Here is a 22711-nt window from a genome sequence, read left to right as displayed (position 1 = left end):
TGTTCTTTGAATGTGCCAAGATCCCGTGCTGAGCCTCGGAGACATTGCATTTGCTGTTCTTTTTGCCAGGAATATTCCCTCTCCAAATCTCAGATTGGAGGCCTTGCCTTGTAGACCACACTACTGGCTTTGCTGTTTCCCCTAGAACACTTAATGACTTAAGTCTGAGATTACACAGCTGTATCCACTCACTCGTTTAGTATCTGTCTCAGCCACTAGAATGTAAGTTCCACGTGGGCTGGAGCTTTGTTCAATTTATGACTATATCCCTGTTGTATACACTTCAAATGCTTGACAAATGCTTGTTGATGAATGAGTGATTGAATTTAAAGTAGAAAATGTCATATAGCTCTTTCACCGTAAGAAGGAAATACTCATTTTTCAAGTTAGAAGCACAGAGAATCTATTTCTGGCTTTAACATACGCCAAGATCAGGTGAGAAATTGCAAGTTGCTTATAATAGATACTTGCTGGGGAGTTGTATTGGAACAAAAGTCCAACTGGGGAAGAAAATGACTCTCTTCCTAAACTCCTAAGATCTAAATCAGAAGCAGATCCTGGATATAATGCTTCCTATGCCAGCAATCAATGTCATCATCATCACTACAGGAACACATGTGTTTTGACCAGTGAAACTGCGCATCTCTTCTAGTGATACCTACAGGCAGCAAGGGAGAAGCAGTGGTGACTGCAAATAAGAAGAGCATGAGAAACAACATGGAGATTGTGGGGCCGTCTTGGCTCTAAGTGTCTTCTCAGTCTCATTTTAGTTAATCTCAAAAGAGTATATCAGTGATAACTCACTATTTCTTGCGAATATTCTTCCCTCTTGCCTTCTATGAAGATGAAGTTTTCTGATGTTTGTCTCCTGCCCTGTTATCTTAAATTCCGCTTCTCTTGTCTTCCCCTTAAAAATTAGTGTTTATCAGAATGCTACCCTCTGTTCTCTTCTCATTCAAGTCTTACCTAATAGCCTCCCTGTCATCTTCATGCTAACGATAATTCCTTAACATATGCCTCTAGCATTGGCATTTCTTTCAATTCCTAGGCTCAAATGTCCAACAGTTACCTGATATCTTTGCATGGATTTTCTTTAGGTACCTCAAGACTATGACGTCTCAAACCAAATCTGTTATATTGTTTCTTCTCCTTCTTTTCTCATTTTATTTTCTAGTCCACTTCAAGGAGCTATCTGCTTCTTATCCCATATCTCACTAGCTGACTTCTTATTTTTCTCCTCCTTACTCTATTTTCAGTCACTCTGAAGTCTAGACTTTCATCATTTCCTATGTTGGCTAATGTAATAACCAGCATGGCTTCTGATGTCATTAATTCATTTCCCTTTCCTGCAAACTCCTTGCTTTTTATTCCCCTGGAAGAGATTACCAGTTTCTTTATGAAGGCATAGAAATTTTCCTTAAATCTGGTTCCCAAATATCTTTCTAGCTTTGTGTGCCTCATAGCTTCACACGCAGCCAAACCATTTGCGCCCCTTGGTTATCCCTGTGTCTGTCTCCTTTGTGACTTTAATCACACCTAGGTCTCAGTCTATGTGCCTTTCTTTGATTCTTTACATTAAAAAAAAAATCCCATTCATTCTTTGAGATGATGCTTGAACATCTGACTATGAAGCTTCCCTTTGCACTCTGAGAGCTCATGTCTCTTTCTCCACTTATTTAATTCTACCTTGTGTTAGGATGACTTTCACCCTCACTAGACTGCAGTCCCCATTCAGATCAGCTGCCTTACCTGTTTCTCTGATTCCCTTCTTAGTGTCTTCTAGTATAGCGTCTTAAATATCAGTTCAGTTCAGTAAGTCGCACAGTCGTGTCTGACTCTGTCATAAATATAGTAGACATTAAATGCTCCTTAAAAATGACATTATGTTGTATATCTTGGGCTCATAGTAAAGTGCCCATTCTAAGTGATGGCTGATAAGCAACTGAAGGTTCATTGTCTCATATTTATAGGACGCCTTCATAAGCTCTTCATGAGCTCTTCATGTTTGGCAAAGTGGTTAAGACATGGGCTATGAAATTAAGCAGATCTGGGCTTGAGTTCTAGCCTTGCCACAGACTAGTTCTGAAACCTTGGGCAAATTACCAACCTCTTGTAAGCTTCAATTCATTTACATACAAATGGGGTATAATAATATTAGATAAGAATATCTAAAGTAGGGGGGTTGTTAGGACTGATGAAATATGAATATAAAGTGCTTAGCACAGTGACTAGCCCATAGAAATCATTTCAATAGAAATGACTTATTATTTCAAGCTTCTAAATAGTTACATACAGTCCAAAGATATCTTCATATTGAATGTTAGTGGAGAGCATACTTTCTGTCTTCAGAATTAGATTATATGTGTCTCACAATACAAAGTCTTTGGTTGTGTAATTTCTTAATATGCTTCTTGTCACTCTTGCCTTTTGTCTGTGGTCTTTTGAAAAGGCAAGACAAACAAGTATAAACATTATTCATGGTGTAAACAATGCTCATCAATGATATGAAAACAAAACAGTTGTGACCTGATATGGATTACAGAGACAACACACTAGAATCAGCAAGATTGTCCTTTTTACTTTCTTTTTGAACAGCCATTTGAAGCTAAATTAATTTAGATTGCTGAAATATAATCTTGGCTCCAGTTTCTGGCATTCCTAAAGCCAAAAAAAATTGCAGTTTAATTGGCTTCCCTGACTTTGGCAATAAATGGTATAATAGATTTTACTTAGGAAATCTTGACATTTCCAAAAGAATCATGATTTTTATTTTTAACAATCTGTAAAAGACCATGCTTAAGCCTAGGAAGAGAGAAAGAGGAGAGAGGGGAATCATGAGAGAAGTATATGTTCTGGCTCTGGACAAGCATAATTTTTGGACAAGAAATTGGACTGAGGTGGTGTTTGTAAGACAATTTAAGCTTCATGAAAGAAAACTGGCATTACAAACACAGCATTATTATCTACATATGTGTTTATGTGGCATCCACCAATATGCTGTAAAAGAACTTAGAAAGAGATGTTAAATTGATGTTATTGAACATGAGTGGGTATCAGCTTAACACTCTGAGGAACACTGTATGCTGGAATTTCTAAGGAGTCTCCAGAGCTGTTTAGTCAAGTCCTCTTCTTGGCCTGGAAATACACCGAAGGTCTACAAGAAGATGGCTTATCTGGGGTCATCTAAAGGTTTTCCACAGGTAAAATCTGTTGGTTGATCTCAGTGTGTAATAATCTTTGCTGGGAAAAATGTGTTCACTTCCTGAAAACGCTAGCTCTCTTTTAGTTATCATCAATGTGAGGTTACTATTTTTGTGCTTCTCTTACCTGAACACCACTGTCTTATTTGTGCGCACACTTAGAAATTGCTATTAAAAATTAACTAGAGGGACTTCCTTGACAACCCAGTGTTTAGGACTCCATGCTTCCAATGCAGGGGGCCCGAGACTCCATGCTTCCAATGCAGGGGGCCCGGGTTTGATCCCTGGTCGGGGAGCTAGATCCCACATGCTACAACTAAGAATTTGCATGCCACAACTGAAGATCCTGCATGGCACAACTAAGACCCAGCACTGTCAAATAAATCAATATTTAAAAAGTAGCTAGACTTTGGTGTTCATTTCACAATATATACACATATTGAATAATTACATTGTACACTGAAACTCATATAATGTTATACATTAAGTATATCACAATAAAAAAGTAATGTATGTACATGCAAATAGGTAAAATGGATGAAAATATTCACATGGAAATGGGAAGTTTTCCCTTTCTTTACCCTTCTCTTATTCCTCAGAGAAAACTTTTTGATCTCAGGATCCTTTTAGACTCCTAGTAGTTATTGAAGCCCCCAAAGTATGGCACCCCACTCCAGTACTCTTGCCTGGAAAATCCCATGGACAGAGGAGCCTGGTGGGCTGCAGTTCATGGGGTCGCTAAGAGTTGGACACAACTGAGCAACTTCATTTTCACTTTTCACTTTCATGCATTGGAGAAGGAAGTGGCAACCCACTCCACTGTTCTTGCCTGGAGAATCCCAGGGACGGGGGAGCCTGGTGGGCTGCCGTCTATGGGGTCGCACAGAGTTGAACACGACTGAAGTGACTTAGCAGGAAAGAATATTTGCTAATATGCTAATCATATTGATGTTTATCATATTAGAAACTGAGAAGGCTATAAAATATTTATTAATTCATTTGAAACATTAATGATAAACCCATTGCCTATTAACATTAGACATACCACTTAATGAAAAATATCAAAAAAGATCTTCCATGATAGTGAGAAGAATGGTATTGTTTGTTTTTGTACATCTCTTTAATGTCTGGATGAATACAGATGAGGATCCTCACCTCTGCTTCTGTGTTCCGTCTGTCGTAATATTACACATCATGTGGCCTCTAGAGAAATCCACTGTGCGGCGATGTTAAAGTAAGATTGAAAAAGGCAACATTTTGGTATTATCAGGAATATAGTTTTGATCTTGTGGATCCCTGAAAAAAGTCTGTGGACTCCATGGGTTCTGAACCGTGTTTGGAGAATTGCTATCTCAGACAAAGTCATTTTGACCGTTTCTGGATTTGTCTTTTCTGATAATGAATTATCAGTGTTAAAGTTTATGCTTATACCTTTAGTTGTTTACTTTCTAGTTAAATTTGTATCTGATCACTCCCTACTCCTTAAGCTGTCTCCTAATCATTGTTAGACATTTCTCTCTGCTTCCAACTATACAAGATAAACACTTTGGTGTGCTTACATGTTCCCCTCCTCCATTTCTTTTCCTTTCTCTTTTCAAAATCAGCCAACTGTACTAGTACTTTACACGGTTAAGTTTTACAACTTTTGAATTCTTTGCCATTGTTATAAATAGAGATTTCATGTCATTTTTTAAATTTGAATTTAAAATGGAAACTGATAAGAAGTATGTAAAATATGACAATTATGTAAATATTTCTATGTGTAAAAATCTACGGAAAAAGAAACAGGATCTTACATCCCTAAATCTGTACTGTTTGGAAGCTCTGAGCACAAAAGTCAAGTAAGTTGCCTTTTTCAGATGCTTATTACTCCCAGAAATGACTTTTTTTTTTAGTGGCTCTGTGGGGTTTATGGGATCTTAGCTCCCTCACAAGGGATGGAACCTGAGCCCTCAGCCATGGCAGTGCAGAGTCTTAACCACTGAACCACCAGGGAATTCCCAAAGAATGACATTTTAATATGCTTCTTACTTGCATCATAAACTTCTTCTACGGTTTTAAATTCCTTTTAGAGTTTCTAAATGCCTTTCTTTCTTTCTTGTTTTTCAGAAAAGAACTTCTGCTTTATAAACTGTGTTCCTAGAATAATTTGATTTCTTCTTAATAACTATACTATTAGATACATCTATATGGGTCCCAGGCCTGCTGTAGAAGCTTCATTCTGGATTCTTTTTTATTGTATGTCTTCTTTTTTTGGTTTCCTTTTTAATTTAACTGTAATCTATATTCAAGTAATATTTTTTTTTCACAGAAAGGTAGATAAACCTACTGATTATCTGTATATACAAAAGTCTTTATATCTTCTGTACAGTTTGATTGGGACTTTGGCTAGATGCAGAATTCTAAGTAGAAAATAATTTTCTGTTTTATCTGAGAAGGTGTTGCTTCATTAGTTTCCAACATGCAGTGTGGCTAATGAGAAATGTGATATTTTTCTTCCTTGTGGGTTTGTTCCTCTGGATACTTTTTGGTCATTTTGTTAGTCTTACTCTTCTGGTTTTGTGAAATGTTCCTAGGTGTGGGTGTGACTTCATTTATCCTGCTCTGCAGCCAGTGATACAGTGTAATTTGAAGACTTTTCTTTTGGTTCTGACATTTTTTTTTCTTTTTTAAAATTGTTTCTTTCTCCTGATTTTATGTTTTATTTGTTCTGGAATGCTTATTAAGTAGAAATTGGATATCCTTGATTGATTCTATATCTTCTGTAATTTTTCTCATATTTTTAATAATTATACCTTTTTTGTGTACTTGTACATTACCTTAGCTTTTTACTCTAGCTTTCTAGTGAAAATTTATCTTGGCTGTCAGGTTAGTATTTTCCAAGTGCTCTTTTCTCCTCATTATTCATTTTTAAGCTTTTTCTTTGTTATAACACTTTTCTTGATATTGATGATATTAATTAAAAATTCTCTTGATTAGGTCTGAATTATTTTTGTTTCCTCTGGGGTCAATTTGTTTTGTTCAGCTTGATCCTTTTCTTTGGTGTTGCTGGTCTTTCCTCACATGTCTGTTGACCTTGGTTTTCTGTTCATATTTGTGAATGCAAAGCTAAGGTTTGATTCATACAGATTAGTGCTTTGTTGTTTGTCTGACTTTCCTAGCCTGTTTCCTGAATGAGAGAGGTGACTGAGCTCTGTGTAACATGGGCAGCTTGTTGACTGTTGATCTCACTTTAGATTGTAGAGCCTTCGAAAGAGGAAAGTAGAATTCTCTACTCCAATGCTCACAAGACTTGCCAAAACAATGAGGGCTCTACTATGTAGTTCCAGTATCTGACTTGGAAGACTTCCTTCCTTTAAAGCAGATAGCTCAATGTCGTCACAGCATACTTTTCTGCTTTAGCTTGAGTACATATGACTCTGCTACACAGGAAGGGGTTGGACAGTCACTCAGTGAAGGCATTCTGCAAACAGCTCTTCAACCCATCATCTTGCTTTCTCTCCTTTTTTAATCTCTGTTTATTCTTACTTCTGCTTTATATTGGCTGTCTGGGTTAGGATAGGGCTGGAAAGAGAGTTCAGCAGGGAAGAATTCTATTCCACTGATGTTTTCTTTTGAGGATCCCTATACTTGTAATGCAATGTTCCTCAGTGTATTTTTGGCCCCAGTTAAACAAGGTGGTCATTAGCTTTCCTTTCAGCCTGGTTTAAAAAGCATGTCTAGTCAATTCTCATTTCTACTTATACCTGAATTAGACAGCTTTTGGAGTCCCAAAACACCAGATGGGAATGTAGGCAAGCACATCTAACTGACAGATTAATTGGTGAAACATCCTGCTGAAGAATTCTTAAATGGTTTACCCTTTATGTTTCAAGCATTATCTGAGGAAAGCTGACACTGAGAGCTACAAACTTGGCTCCATTTGAGAGCAGTGTGGGATCCCCTAGAGGTACAGGGAGGCTTCAAAAGCAGTCCTTTGGAATATAAGCTGTGCTTTTGGGCAGAGAGAAAGAGTTCTGCAGATTAATTAAAATGAAACAAACTGATTTAATGAAAACACATACTTAAATTTTTATAGCAGCCTTCTAAAATGACGCTCTGAATGATGTACTTAAGCCTTTATAGACAAAACACAAAAGTTTGCCAAATGATATTTTTAGGAAGCATTTAATGAGTGCCAGTACGCCTACAGGATACTGAAAGGAGGGTAACAAATGTTGCATTTTATCGATGTCAGTAATAGTTTGTAAACCTCAGACGTGACTTCACACCCAGAGGTTGCTTCACTGCCCAGAATGAAAAGCTATTTGCAAGGGAACTCCTGGCACCCGTTTCAAGAGTTCTAAGTGCATGGCCACACTCTGAGGCTTCGTGTGAAGGGCAGAAGTGGCAGCTGGTGAGTACATAAGCCTCTCACCTCTGGAGGTCTGAGTTTATTACTTAGCTTTCCGTTGGCCATGAGAAAAAATTTACTTGGTTCGTTCTCTCCCTGATTAGCCTCATTAGAAAACCACCACACCATTTGGCTCCTTTTGCTCCAGCTGGCAGTGTCTGTTGAAGGGGAGGCCAGGGGTTGGGTAAGCCGGGCTCGCCTGAGGTGTCCTGGCTCTGCAGAGTGGGATCCTGCCTGCCACCTGCCTGGACGTGTGCTCGCTGCAGGCCAAGCGCTGTTAATCCTTCTCTGTCATGAACATGACATCCATGACATCAAACTTTTCAAACTCTTCAAACCCACTCGTTAGGAATCTGCTCTTCTGAAGCTGGAAAGATGTAAAGCCTGAGACTAATTGGTAAGTAAAACTATCGACTTTTCATCTCCGCACGTCGACGTCCACAGACTCCCTAGCCATTTGTATGTTATGATTGGGTTTTCGTTTGTAGGTTGGCAGTGAAGTGTGAGTGTTTAAGGTTTTCCATCTGAGACTAAAAATAATGGGAAAAGTGGAAGCCTTCTGAAACAGTTTAACGGAAAACAAAGGATTATCAGAGCTATATTAAGAAGTTCTGCTTTTTCTGCATCATGAATCCTAAGGAACATCTCAATCCAACGACGATATGATTCTCTCAGGGTTTTGTATTTGAGATTTAAAGTTTCCTTATGAACTTTTGTGCTGACCATACCAGGATCCCTGCTCAGACCCAGGCAGGTAATTGCTTTCTGTCCTTTTCTTCTGCAGTCACCATCCACTCCCCATCCTCTCTTGTCTCTGCCCAACTTGGCTGCTGTTCCTGAACATGAGCACGCTGGCCTTTTCAGTTTTAAAACTGTCTCCAAATTAGCCTTGGGCCTTCTAAACTCTTATTAGGAATTAAAAACCTTTCTCTGGAAATAGAATAGAAAATTGCATGTTTTCATGAAGTCAGATCAAAGAACCAATGTAGAGGGGGAATCTTTTTTTTTAAATTTTGGGAAAAATTCAGGAAAAATTAATTTCAGTATTTTAAGGGAATATACCCTGGTTGTCCCTTGACAGATGTGTTTTTGAGAAAAGGGATAAAGAAGCTGTCATTCACTTTGCTGCTCCAATTCTGCCCTTTGGGGAGGGAGAGCAGAAACATTTAAGAAGCTGAGATTCAAAGGGAGAGAACCACAGAGGATACGGTATCTTTGAGGTTACATTGCGTGATCCACTAGAGGCAAAGAAGAAAAGCTATAGGATGCTAGAAGATGTGTTTCTACCAGCAATCTAAAAGTGTCTCTGAGTGATATTTTCAAATTCTCACAGTGGAGTAGAGAGTAGGCTAGAGGAGCAATCAGTGTTCTTTCCTCAAATGTCACTTCCTTTACTAAACCTGTTGTCACCAAGAAGCCCCCCGAGATTGCTCCTCCTCAGTTTTGAATTTCCATCTCTACCACATACTGATTCAACAAGTATTTACTGAGCAGCATTTGTTTACTAGGTACTGGTCTGAGTTCTTGGATACAGCGATAAGTGATAAGTAAAGCTATGTGCTCCCCTGGGGGCTCAGTGGTAGAGAATCTGCCTGGCAGCGCATGAGATGTGGTTTCAATCCTTGTGCTGGGAAGACCTTCTGGACAAGGGAATGGCAGCTCATTCCAGTATTCCTGCTTGAGGAATCTCATGGACAGAGGAGCCTGGTGGGCTACAGTCCCAGGTCACAAAGAGCTGGGTATGACTGAATGATTAAATGACAGACTAGACATGGTCTCAGCCTGGAAGAAGCTTATATTCTAGTGGCAGGGACAGTTTATGTGTTCTCAGTTTCATCATCCTTGTAAGAGTCTTTCATCCTATTTGCAAGCTAACAAGTTAACCTGCTGGAGTTTCATGAATCTTGTCAGAAGAGATGAGATACCTGGATCAGAGGAAAAGGACTCAGAGTAATAGGAATTGCAGGGGAGTCAGCATTTGTGTGGGCTTCCCTCGTGGCTCAAGAGTAAAGCATCTGCCTGCAATGCAGAAGACCTGGGTTTAATCCCTGTGTCGGGAAGATCCCCTGGAGGAGGGAATGATAACCCACTCCAGTGTTCTTGCCTGGAGATTTCCATGGACAGAGGAGCCTGGCAGGCTGCGTCCATGTAGTCACAAAGAGTCAGACACAACTGAGTGATGGACACTTTCACTTTCCTCAAGGCCCACTTCCTGCAGGGTGAATGTGAAGAAGGCCAGATGGTGCTTGGAGAGGCAGGTGAGGACTGCTCCTGTTTAGGAGTTTAGGAACCTGAGTCCACCGTAATGGGCACCAAGCATGCCTGGCCTTTATTTTGTGAGACATTATCTTTGATGATGCTGCAAAGCAAGCATGTATGCCCCTTCCCCCAGAGGAAGACCCTATCTCTGCCTTCCAAGGCTGTTAACTATATAAACATCATTGAAACAGAAAGCAGTGGATGCCTCATTTGCAAGATGTGCAAAGACAAGGGAAACCCGTGGAGAATTCTTTTCCAACAGTTCAGAGCCATGGCATGATTTGTCAGATTAGAGACAGCTCTACCTACAGGGGTGAGAAGCAGGTTTTTCAGAGGCTGCCTCCAGGGGCTTATGGAGGTGACCACAGTACTATGTGGGCATGTATTTGGGTAGGACAGAGGAGAAACAGGGCTGAGCCAAGGATATTCTTGATGTGTCAATTCAGTTGGCAGCTTCCAGGAAACTCACAGCCCTAAGACAGCATGAGATATTAGCTAGGCATCTCATGGTTCCAAGGATGGGGTGCAGGTGTCAGAGAGGCCGGACACCAGGTGATCAGGCAGCCACCCAGGGTGGTGGCTGAAGGACTTGGAGGAGAGATGAGAGCCAGGCATGGAAACATTGCATTAAAAAACCCCTGTTTATACAATGGAGTATTACTCAGCCATTAAAAAGAATACATTTGAATCAGTTCTAATGAGATGGATGAAACTGGAGCCGATTATACAGAGTGAAGTAAGCCAGAAAGAAAAACACCAATACAGTATACTAACACATATATATGGAATTTAGAAAGATGGTAATGATAACCCTGTATGCGAGACAGCAAAAGAGACACAGATGTATAGAATGGACTTTTGGACTCTGAGGGAGATGGAGAGGGTGGGATGATTTGGGAGAATGGCACTGAAACATGTATACTATCATGTAAGAAACGAATCGCCAGTCTATGTTTGATACAGGATACAGGATGCTTGGGGCTGGTGCATGGGGATGATCCGGAGAGATGATATGGGGTGGGAGGTGGGAAGGGGGTTCAGGATCGGTAACTGATGTACACCCGTGGTGGATTCATGTCAATGTATGGCAAAACCAATACAGTATTCAGTTCAGTTCAGTTGCTCAGTCAAAGTAAAAAAACAAACAAACAAACAAACAAAAAAACCCGGTTTATGATGTGAATTAATTTAAATAGGTGTCTTGTGTTGGCCAAGATGTGTTTTGTTTGAGCCTGATATACAGCAATTTAGAAATAGCTATATGGATTTTCTTGAAAAATGGTAAAACAAAATGTGCTTCTAAGCTGTTTGTCAAGTTTCAGCCTTAGTCAATTTTTACAGATGAGTTTGAACCCCTAGAAAACAAATTTATAATAGAAGGGCTGATGTAGACATTGACTTAACTTGCAAAATGTGCCGTGGAAGCTGAGACAGACGGACATGGAGTTTTGTAGGAAGAATTTGATAAAGGTTCATTTGATATAATGATAAGTTTGAACCTAGATGTCCATCAGCAGATGAATGGATAAGAAAGCAGTGGTACATATACACAATGGAGTATTACTCAGCCGTTAAAAAGAATTCATTTGAATCAGTTCTGATGAGATGGATGAAACTGGAGCCGATTATACAGAGTGAAGTAAGCCAGAAAGAAAAACACCAATACAGTATACTAACACATATATATGGAATTTAGGAAGATGGCAATGACGACCCTGTATGCAAGACAGGGAAAGAGACACAGATGTGTATAACGGACTTTTGGACTCAGAGGGAGAGGGAGAGGGTGGGATGATTTGGGAGAATGACATTCTAACATGTATACTATCATGTGAATTGAATCGCCAGTCTATGTCTGACGCAGGATGCAGCATGCTTGGGGCTGGTGCATGGGGATGACCCAGAAAGATGTTATGGGGAGGGAGGTGGGAGGGGGGTTCATGTTTGGGAATGCATGTAAGAATTAAAGATTTTAAAATTTAAAAAAAAATAAAAAAAAAATAATGATAAGTTTGAAACAGTAGTAAAATGAAATAAAAATAAGAAAATATTACTGCTGGTGAGAAGGCCATATAAAATGAGTTATAATGTCTCAATCAGAAATCCAAGAATACAGGATGTATATTTCCTGAAATGTTCAGTGTGTATCTTTCTGGAGTGACAAATTAACCTAATAGAAATTGACATTCTTGGACCTTCCTATCCGAATTCCTCCTCACTAATACTGTTAACAAAATAGTAGCTGTATAACTAATTTTCTAGGCTAGCTAGGAGAAAAGCTACAATGTCTTTGCTTAGTCTTATTTAAATTTTTTCTTTCAGTCCCTCTCTTGTATGGTCCTTGTACCAAAGCTTGCCATATGTGTACTAGAAAAGAGTATTTGATTTAATTTTTTTAAACATCTACCAAGTGCTTTTGCTACATTGTTGTGTTTGATCCCATTTGTTCCTAAGAATTATGAATCCACTTTGCAGGAAAGTGTCAGTCACTCAGTGGTGTCCTTCCCTGTAGCCTGCCGGTTCCTCTGTCCATGGGATTCTCCAGGCAAGAATACTGGAGTGGGTTGTCATTCCCTTCTCCAGGGGATCTTCCCAACCCAAGGACTGAACTCAGGTATCCTGCATTGCAGGCAAATTCTTTCCTGTCTGAGCCATAGAGGAATTATTATCTCCCTTTTACAGATGGAGAATCTGAGACAGGTAGAACCTCAGGGATTGCCTAGAGCTATATCACTAATGAGAGCATATGGTAATGAATTGTCAAACAATGTTCCAACTTGGTTCTTCCAACAACATTATTATGTTAACAGTTTATTGTTGACATGGTAATTTCTAGATTAGGTTACCATTACAATGGAATTAGCTCCATTAAAAAAGCAATAAAATATGTAAATACACAAACATCACACAGAAGTGTTTTCCGTGGTTCAGTTTTGTAAGAGGAAAATACACCAGTTCTGTCAATATTTCAGAAGAAAAAAAAAAAAAAGAAAAGAAAAGAAAGAAAAGGAGAAAAGTAAGGAAAAAAAAAAAAAAAGAGATGCCAGGGGATGTCAGAGATTCTTTTTGGACCTGGCCTATGAAAACTTAAGAAATAGGGGCAAAACTGTTGGAATTCAGATCACTTTCTACTTTAAGAAAGTATACATCCTATTTTACTGAAAAATTAGGGGAAAACATAAACAGTTCATTTATTTAGTACATGCAGCTTAAGAAAGCAAATATTTTAAATAAGGAGATCAATTTTAAGTACTCAGATGTTGAATGTATTTAAACAAATTTAATTCTAACCCACACAGTCTCTTGAAAACTTTGTCTACTTATTGTTTTGGCTGTGCCGGGTCTCCATTGCTGCCTGGGCTTTCTCGGTTGCAGAGAATGGGGGTGGCTCTCCAGTCGCCGTGCGTGGCCAGCTCACTGCGGTGGCTCCTCGGTGGAGCATGGCCTCCAGGGTGCGGCGGCGGCAGAAGTTGTGGATCCTGAGCTCCAGGGCACAGGCTCAATTGTTGTGACTTAGTTGCTCCCCAGCACATGGGATCCTCCTGAATCAGGGATCGAACCCATGTCTCCTGCACTGGCAGGCGAACTCTTTATCACTCAGCCACCAGGCAGGCCCCTAGCCCATACAATTTTGAGTGAATTCCCTTCCAGTTTTAAAAGTAAAAAAATCTGGGGGCTGATTTCATACTAAATACAATGGCAACTGACATTTTCATGGCGAAGAAAGCTTTGCCATCATATAGGTATTAAATTTAGCAGTAGTTTAGCAGACAGAATTAGAAAATTGTGTCTGTATTAACATCATCATGATTTTCAAATCTTTATGCAAAGAAAGTTGAAGTCAAAGGGCTATAGCTGCTGTAGTTCTTCTACATGGAGAATAATGGCAGTCATAAAACACAAAATAGTATGAAATCATAGAGATTCATTCTGTTTACATTTTTATTTCTGATAGTGACTAAGGGATAGATTAGTCAAATCCACTGTTTCCTGCAATGGCTCTGGTAAACTTAATCCCTCCCTCCATGTAAAGACACAGAGAAATATGAAAGGTATAATTTGTCTCATCTTGAGGATGGGAAAGGTGGGAGTAAGGTGAAATTTAATAAGGCTTATAGGAATTTATCAAAGTTTGCAAATACTATCTTGGATATTTGTATGGTTCCCTGGTCCCGAATACCTGCCTTATCAGATATCCGAGGGCTTGAAATTTCACCAGAGGACTTATTATTTGGGGTTTTCAGCCCCTTGGGTCATTAAGAATCTCTCTGGGAGGAATAACACCCAGTATTGGGCCTGATACACAGTGAATGCCCAATAAATGTTTTTAACAAAAGGTTTATAACCTTCTTATGGGGATTAGTTGACAGAAAAGTGAGAGAAAGTTAGGTCCTCAGTTAAGACAAGGGGAAGAAATCGAGAGAGGACCTCTGAGAGTACTCCTCAGGGGCCAGGAGTGAGGCTATGGGAGACCGAAGGAAGCACGAAGAAAACCCTGGGTTCAGGTTACAGACGCACTGAAGCTTGCCTTTCTTGCACATAGTCTGTCAGAACTTGCTTCCTCTTCTTTTTATTCTTTCTCCTTTACTGATTTTCACTTTTATATCCTCCTTTTCCCTTCCTTTTCTTACTCATCTGTCTAGTCCCCAAAAGGATCTAAAGGTGTACTGCAGGTCAGCTAATTAAAATCGTAGGTATCACGAACATTTGGATAGATGGGAAACTAGAATTATTTCAGTTACAGTTCAGAGATGTTTTTTCTTGCACAGATTTCTATATTGTTCTTATTCCTAATTCCTATCCTCGCTGCATTTTCAGGATATTTAGGGACATTAAACACCTTTAGAAATAGTGCACACTCCATTTTAAAGTCACGGAGGAGCAGCAACCTTGCCTCACCACCCTTTTATTTTTTTAGTCTCATAGTTAGCTTCAAATACATCTTTATTGATGCCAAAGTGTGGTGAGATCACTTCTTAATACTTGAAATAAAAAAGACAGCTCAATCTATTTATAAGGGAGAACTATGCTTTCAAAGCCTCTCTGAGAAGAGTAGACTGCTGATATTCTGTAGAGTGTTGAACAGCATTGGCTTACTTTGAGAAGCATAAGTAGGCTGATATCATCTCTTTAAGCATAATTACTCAAGTGAGATTGTTGCTGAGTTGTTGGCATCCAGGGGCATGTACCTGTGAGTGAGTCTCTTTCTCACTGGCAGACTTTTAAAAAAATTAATTTTGTTTTAACTAAATTTTTGGTTGATTCGCAGTGCTGTGTTTCTGGTGTACAGCAAAGTGAGTCAGCTATACATATACATGTATCACAAAAAAATTTTGTTTCTGTTTTAAAAAATTTTGTATGTATGTGAGATGACAGATGTTCTTTAAGTTTATTGTGACCATCATTTCATGATGTAAGTGAAATCATTATGCTGTACACATGCAACCTATAGAGTGCTACATGTCAGTTTTAAAACTGGAGGAAAATAAAAGTGAAAACAAAGGAAAAGGGAAATTAAGAAAGAAGGGGCCTCAGAGATCTTAGGGGTCCCCTGGTGGTTCAGGCAGTAAAGCATGTGCCTGTAATGTGGGAGACCCAGTTTCTATCCCTGGGTCGGGAGGATCCCCTGGAGAAGGAAATGGCAACCCACTCCAGTATTCTTGCCTGGAGAATCCCATGGACGGAGGAGCCTGGTGGGCTGCAGTCCACGGGGTCGCAAAGAGTCGGACACGACTGAGCGACTTCACTTCTCTTCACTTCACTTCAGAGCCCTTAAAGAAATAAATAGATGGTTGACTACAAAAATTAAATTTCTGTATGTGTTCATCTATATCATTAGAAGAGTCAAATGACACGACAAATTTGGAGAAAATGTTTTCAATACTAATGACAAAGGGTTATTGTTGCAAACCTTTAAAGTGTTGCTACACAGTGATTAACAAAAAGACAAAAAAGCCTAATGGAAGAAATAAAGTCAAATGTTTAATAAATACTTTAAAATATAATCACACTTACTATTGATGAAGAAAGTAGATCATAAAGCACTAATCAAATATTTTTCACCCATTATATTGGAAACCATTAAAGAGCTTAATAATATTAATATTCACATATACCTGGAGTGAGCTCATTTAATCTTTAGGAAAGTTATTTGTCAGGAAAATTCCTATTTTTGGATTATGTCCAAGAGAAATATTAATATTTGCCCAACTGCATAAACATACACAGTTGACCTCTGAACACTACAGGTTTAAGCTGCACAGGTCCACGTATACACAGATTTTTTTCGACAGTAAATACTATAGTACCATGCAATCCACCTGCGGTTGAATCCACAGATGTGGAACTGAGTTTGTGGGGAGATCATGTATACAGAAGACTGGCTATACACATACTACCTGCAGATTTTCAACTGCAAGGAGGGTCAGTGCCCCAAACCATAGGTTGTTCAAGGGTCAACTGTATATGGATGTTTGTAGTGGAAACACCTGGGAAAAAATCCTGAAGTCTATCCATTTAGAGAATTATTGAAAATATTTATTTTAAAAGTCCATGCTGTGGGATATTATGCAGATATCAAACCAGAATAAGGTCAACTCAATTATATATATGTGTGTGTATAATATATATTCATCTGCTAGCATGTCCTAGATACATTTTAAGTGAAATAAAACAAATTGCAGAGTAAATATAAAAGATAATCCAAGTTAAAGAGATGAAGTAAGCAAAAATCAGTATGTAGATATATATGTTGGTGAATGCCTTAATGCATAGAGACAGGTTTAGGAGATTAGATACCACACACAAAACATTGGTAATCTCTTGAGATAGGATCAATTGGGGGTTTTTGTTGTTGTTCAGTCGCTAAGTTGTGTCCAACTCTTTTTTTTTTTTTAAATTTTATTATTTATTTATTTTTTTTAAATTTTACAATATTGTATTGATTTTGCCATACATCAACATCAATCCGCCACGGGTGTACATGTGTTCCCAATCCTGAACCCCCCTCCCACCTCCCTCCCCATACCATCCCTCTGGGTCATCCCAGTGCACCAGCCTCAAGCATCCTGTATCTTGCATCAAACCTAGACTGGCGATTCATTTCTTATATGATATTATGCATGTTTCAAAGCCATTCTCCCAAATCATTCCACCCTCTCCCTCTCCCACAGAGTCCAAAAGACTGTTCTATACATCTGTGTCTCTTTTGCTGTCTCGCATACAGGGTTATCATTACCATCTTTCTAAATTCCATATATATGTGTTAGTATACTGTATTGGTGTTTTTCTTTCTGGCTTACTTCACTCTATATAATCAGCTCCAGTTTCATCCATCTCATTAGAACTGATTCAAATGTATTCCTTTTTAATGGCTGAGTAATACTTCATTGTGTATATGTACCACAGCTTTCTTATCCATTCATCTGCTGATGGACATCTAGGTTGCTTCCATGTCCTGGCTATTATAAACAGTGCTGCGATGAACATTGGGGTACACGTGTCTCTTTCAATTCTGGTTTCCTTAGTGTGTATGCCCATTAGTGGGAACTCTTTGCAGCTACATGGGTTGCAGCACGCCAGGCTTCTCTGTCTTTCACTATCTCTTGAAGTTTGCTCAAATTCATGTCCATTGAATTGGTGATAACTACCTAACCATTTCATCCTCTGCTGCCCCCTTCTCCTTTGCCTTCAATCTTTCCCAGGATTAGGGTGTTTTCCAATGAGTTGGCTCTTTACATCGGGTGGCCAAAGTATTGGAGCTTCAGCTTCAGTATCAGTCCTTCCAATGAATATTTAGGGTTGATTTCCTTTAGGATTAACTGGTTTAATCTCCTTGCAGTCTTTATTGTTTGCTTTTTAGATATACTACTTAGGATAGAGTAGTAAAAAACAAACAAAATGGATATTTATTCATTGACAAATAAATCATGTAAAACATTTTAAGATGTTAGGCTGCTTAGAAAGTTAGGAACTCCAGGTAAAAGAATAAATGCTACAATCTGAACAGGTACTCTAAAGGGATTTCAGGAACCAAGAAAAGGAAGAGAGATAATAAAAATCCCATGTATTTTTGACTTCCTATGGACCATAACTCAAACACTGTTATAATACTAGATAACTAGTTATTGAAAGTGAAAGTTGCTCAGTTCTATCTGACTCTTTGCCACCCCGTGGACTATACAGTCCATGGAATTCTCCAGGCCAGAATACTGAAGTGGGTAGCCTTACCTTCCCAACCCAGGGATTGAACCCAGGTCTCCTGCATTGCAGACAGATTCTTTACCAGCTGAGCCACCAGGGAAGCCCAAAACTAGATAACTAGTTATTTGATATTAGTTATTACATCCTACATCTATGTATTCATGACCAACATGAATTAGTATGTATAAAAAAGCAAGAAACAGATAATCAGGAACCTTGAAGACTGACTGTTGATTTATCTAGTGGTGGGGGTATAGAATTACTGGTCCTGAGTCTTCTGTCAAATACAACCTCTGGTTCTTATCCAGCTCAGCAGATGTAGTATTAAAGTATTCTTTGAATCACAAGAAGTTAACCAAAATAATTATCATGAGAAGTTAACAATGAGGAGACTGTGATTCAAGAGGTTCTAACTTGCCAGTGTTCAGGTGAGTCAGTGGTAAATTTGGGATGGGCCCCAGATGATCTTTTAAATAAAATTCTCTTTCTATTTCTAAATTTTAGCTACTAAGATTAGCCCTTCTAAGATTATGCCTTTCCCTCCAGCAGGCCATAAATAATGCTGTTTTAAAATAAAAGTGAGTACATGTGATAAGGATACTTGTTTGATTTTTTAAAATGCCCAAAGATTGTCTCATTATTCATAGTTATGGTTTTTGGTTTGCTATCTATAGCCAGTGTACAAACTGACTAGATTAGCAGAGATTTAAATCTCACAGATATCCTGTTCCTGTTTTTGCCTGCACTGACATTTTAGAGATAACAGAAATGCAGTGTAGGTAACCATATGGATGCTTATCTGAACTTTCTAAATGTGGATGGTTAATTCATTTAGATTCTACGCATGAGTTTAAAATGAACAGCCTATCATGAAGTTTAGGCTCCCTTAAGAAGATCCTAATGGATACCTAGTTACCCTTATATTCATGGAACATTTGACTTTCCCAGTAAATGATCATTTAGAAGAAATGTTTACATTTAAGGGAATATATCTCTTAGAGTGTGTTTTTTCTACTTATGTTTCTAGTAAAGGCTCTCTTGTGTCTATATCATGAGGCAGGCATATCACATCAACCACTGGAGGTTGAAAGCTAGAATAAAGCTACCATTTGTATGTATTTTGAGTTTGAGCTTTTTTTTTTTTTTAACATGGGTGTAAAAAAAATATTTAGGAGCACTGAAGAAATGGCTTTAAACTCAGCCCCTCCTTTCTTAATTGGAAACAGCTTTGCACAGAAACGTTTACCGGTGCTTGTGGAAATGACTAGAGTCTAGGACAGTCTGCCTGTTTCTGTACTGACCGTGAGCTAGGAATGGTCCTTATGTTTAAAACAATTGAAAAATATTTTTTAAAAGAATATCTTTTGACACATGAAAATGATAGGAAATTTAAATTTCAGTATCCGTAAATCACACAGACCCATTCATTTGTTTTTGCATTGCCTATGGCTGCTTGGTAAAGAACCTGCCTGCCAGTGCAGGAAATATGAGACACAGGTTCGATCCCTGGGTCAGGAAGATCCCCTGGAGGAGGGCACGGCAACCCACTCAGTATGCTTGCCTGGAGAATCCCATGGACAGAGGAGCCTGGTGGGCGATGGACCGTGGGGTCACGCAGAGTTGGACACGGGTGAGCGATGTAGTATGCATAGCACGCTCGGCTGCTTTCATGCTGTGATGGCGAAGTTGAGTATACGCGACAGAGACTGTATGTTCCTCAAAGCTTAGAACATTGATGGTATGCTTTCTACAGAAAAAAATTTGCTATCCTCTGAATTAGAAAATTCCTTAGTGTATTCGTTCTGAGGACTTGTTTATGCTTGGTTTCTTTTGTGGAAACCTGAATGCCATTAATTGATTCATTTATTCACACTTTTATTCTTTCATTCAATAAAACCTTTATAACCAGCATTAGGAATAGAGAGATGTGTAGGACAAGTTTTTCATCCTAGAGGAGATTGTATGAAATGATTGTATGTTATTTAGACAGTCATACTAAGAATTTTACAAAGAGATACTGACTTGGGCAAAGAAACATAGTAATATTAGATTCTCACAATTATTTCCTCGGAAGAGCTCTGTCTCAAGGTTTGGTGCAATATGTGCAGACTGTGAACTTTTCTCTTTACCCTCTTTGCTAGCATCCTTTTCCCTGCCCACATGGTTACACAGTGTGCTCCCTGCTCTCTGGAGCATGAGATGAACACTGTGCTTCCCTATTGTGGCAGTTTCGGTTCAGTCGCTCAGTCGTGTCCGACTGTTTGCGACCCCATGAATTGCAGCACGCCAGGGCTCCCTGTCCAGCACCAACTCCTGGAGTTCACTCAAACTCACGTCCATTGAGTCAGTGATGCCATCCAGCCATCTCATCCTCGGTCGTCCCCTTCTCCTCCTGCCCCCAATCACTCCCAGCATCAGAGTCTTTTCCAATGAGTCAACTCTTCGCATGAGGTGGCCAAAGTACTGGAGTTTCAGCTTTAGCATCAATCCTTCCAAAGAAACCCCAGGGTTGATCTCCTTCAGAATGGACTGGTTGGATTTCCTTGCAGTCCAAGGGACTCTCAAGAGTCTTCTCCAACACCACAGTTCAAAAGCATCAATTCTTTGGCGCTCAGCCTTCTTCACAGTCCAACTCTCACATCCATATATGACCACAGGAAAAACAATAGCCTTGACAAGACAGACCTTTGTTGGCAAAGTAACGTCTCAGCTTTTGAATATGCTATCTAGGTTGGTCATAACTTTTCTTCCAAGGAGTAAGCGTCTTTTAATTTCATGGCTGCAATCACCATCTGCAGTGACTTTGGAGCCCCCAAAAATAAAGTCTTACACTGTATTCCACTGTTTCCCCATCTATTTCCCATGGAGTGATGGGACCAGATGCCATGATCTTCGTTTTTTGAATATTTAGCTTTAAGCCAACTTTTTCACTCTCCTCTTTCACTTTCATCAAAAGGCATTTTAGCTCCTCTTCACTTTCTGCTATAAGGGTGGTGTCATCTGCATATCTGAGGTTATTGATATTTCTCCCAGCAATCTTGATTCCGGCTTGTGCTTCATCCAGCCCAGCATTTCTCATGATGTACTCTGTATATAAGTTAAATAAGCAGGGTGACAATATACAGCTTTGATGTACTCCTTTTCCTATTTGGAACCAGTCTGTTGTTTCATGTCCACTTCTAACTGTTGTTTCCTGACCTGCAATACGTTTCTCAGGAGGGAGGTCAGGTGGTCTGGTATTCCCATCTCTTTCAGAATTTTCCACAATTTATTGTGATCCACATAGACAAAGGCTTTGGCATAGTCAATAAAGCAGAAATAGACGTTTTTTCTGGAACTCTCTTGCTTTTTTGATGATCCAGCAGATGTTGGCAATTTGATCTCTGGTTTCTCTGCCTTTTCCAAAACCATCTTGAACATCAGGAAGTTCACGGTTCAAGTATTGCTGAAGCCTGGCTTGGAGAATTTTGAGCATTACTTTACTAGCATGTGAGATGAGTGCAATTGTGCGGTAGTTTGAGCATTCTTTGGCATTGCCTTTCTTTGGGATTGGAATGAAAACTGACCTTTTCCAGTCCTGTGGCCACTGCTGAGTTTTCCAAATGTGCTGGCATATTGAGTGCAGCACTTTCACAGCATCATCTTTCACGATTTGAAACAGCTCAACTGGAATTCCATCACCTCCACTAGCAGTTTAGAGGTCCCGATTTGTGGCCATGATCACTGAGCACTTTCCGTGTGATGATTGCTGTTCTAGGGGCTTTGCTTAAAAGATGCCACTTGAAATCTCACCCTCTACAAGATAGGTGTGATAGCCTCCTTGTAAATGAGGAAACCGAATTTCAGAAAACTGCTAGTAAGTGGCAGAGGCAAGGCGTCAGACAAGGTTGCATGTGTCCAAGAAGCAATTCATTCTATGCCCAGTTTCCTATATTTGCCTTGTTTTTAAGATAGATTCTCTCCCCATGGTGCTGTCTTTTGAGGTTACTTTCAAGGTGTCAAATGTTAGCAGTTTTCTAGGCTGCACCTATGGGATAGCAAATAAATATTTTTCTCAAGTATGCTCTTTCCATGTTTATGGGTGGCAGTGTCTTTGTACAAGAACGAGTTTTACCCTAAATTCCACTTTTGTTTCTAAAACATTTGTGTTTACTAGGATGAGAAGAAGGATTTTCCAGACAGTGACTCACTCTAGGTTAGAGCCACACGGTAGGGGGCAGAAGAAACATAGGTTCAGATTTAAACCCTTGAATGAGTGCTTATCAACATCATTTCACTCTCTTAACCTCAGTTTTCTCATTTGTAAAATCATTCCTGGTGGAATTTGAGATAAGTGTCTGTCTGATCCTCACAGAAACTGGAGAAGGCATGGCACCCCACTCCAGTACTCTTGCCTGGAAAATCCCATGGATAGAGGAGCCTGGTGGGCTGCAGTCCATGGGGTCGCTAAGAGTCGGACACGACTGAGAGACTTCACTTTCACTTTTCACTTTCATGCATTGGAGAAGGAAATGGCAACCCACTCCAGTGTTCTTGCCTGGAGAATCCCAGGGATGGGGGAGCCTGGTGGGCTGCCGTCTATGGGGTCACTCAGAGTCAGACATGACTGAAGCGACTTAGCAGCAGCAGCAGCAGCAGCAGCAGCAGCAGCAGCAGC

At 39.5% G+C, this 22711-nt stretch overlaps 1 protein-coding gene across 1 annotated transcript in view; it reads left to right on the top strand.

The window, feature by feature from the left end:
* The first annotated feature begins 7903 nt into the window (after positions 1-7903).
* TSPAN8 (tetraspanin 8) overlaps positions 7904-22711 on the top strand; it is a 184266-nt gene continuing 169458 nt past the window's right edge. Inside the window, exon 1 of the mRNA XM_069584009.1 lies at positions 7904-7990. The gene's annotated coding sequence lies outside the window, so the exon portion shown is untranslated. The remainder of the gene's footprint in view (positions 7991-22711) is intronic.

The sequence above is a fragment of the Ovis canadensis genome, chromosome 3 (assembly GCF_042477335.2).
Source record: "Ovis canadensis isolate MfBH-ARS-UI-01 breed Bighorn chromosome 3, ARS-UI_OviCan_v2, whole genome shotgun sequence".
In the NCBI taxonomy this organism is placed as follows: domain Eukaryota; kingdom Metazoa; phylum Chordata; class Mammalia; order Artiodactyla; family Bovidae; genus Ovis; species Ovis canadensis.
This window is presented reverse-complemented; position numbering and strand designations above follow the sequence as displayed.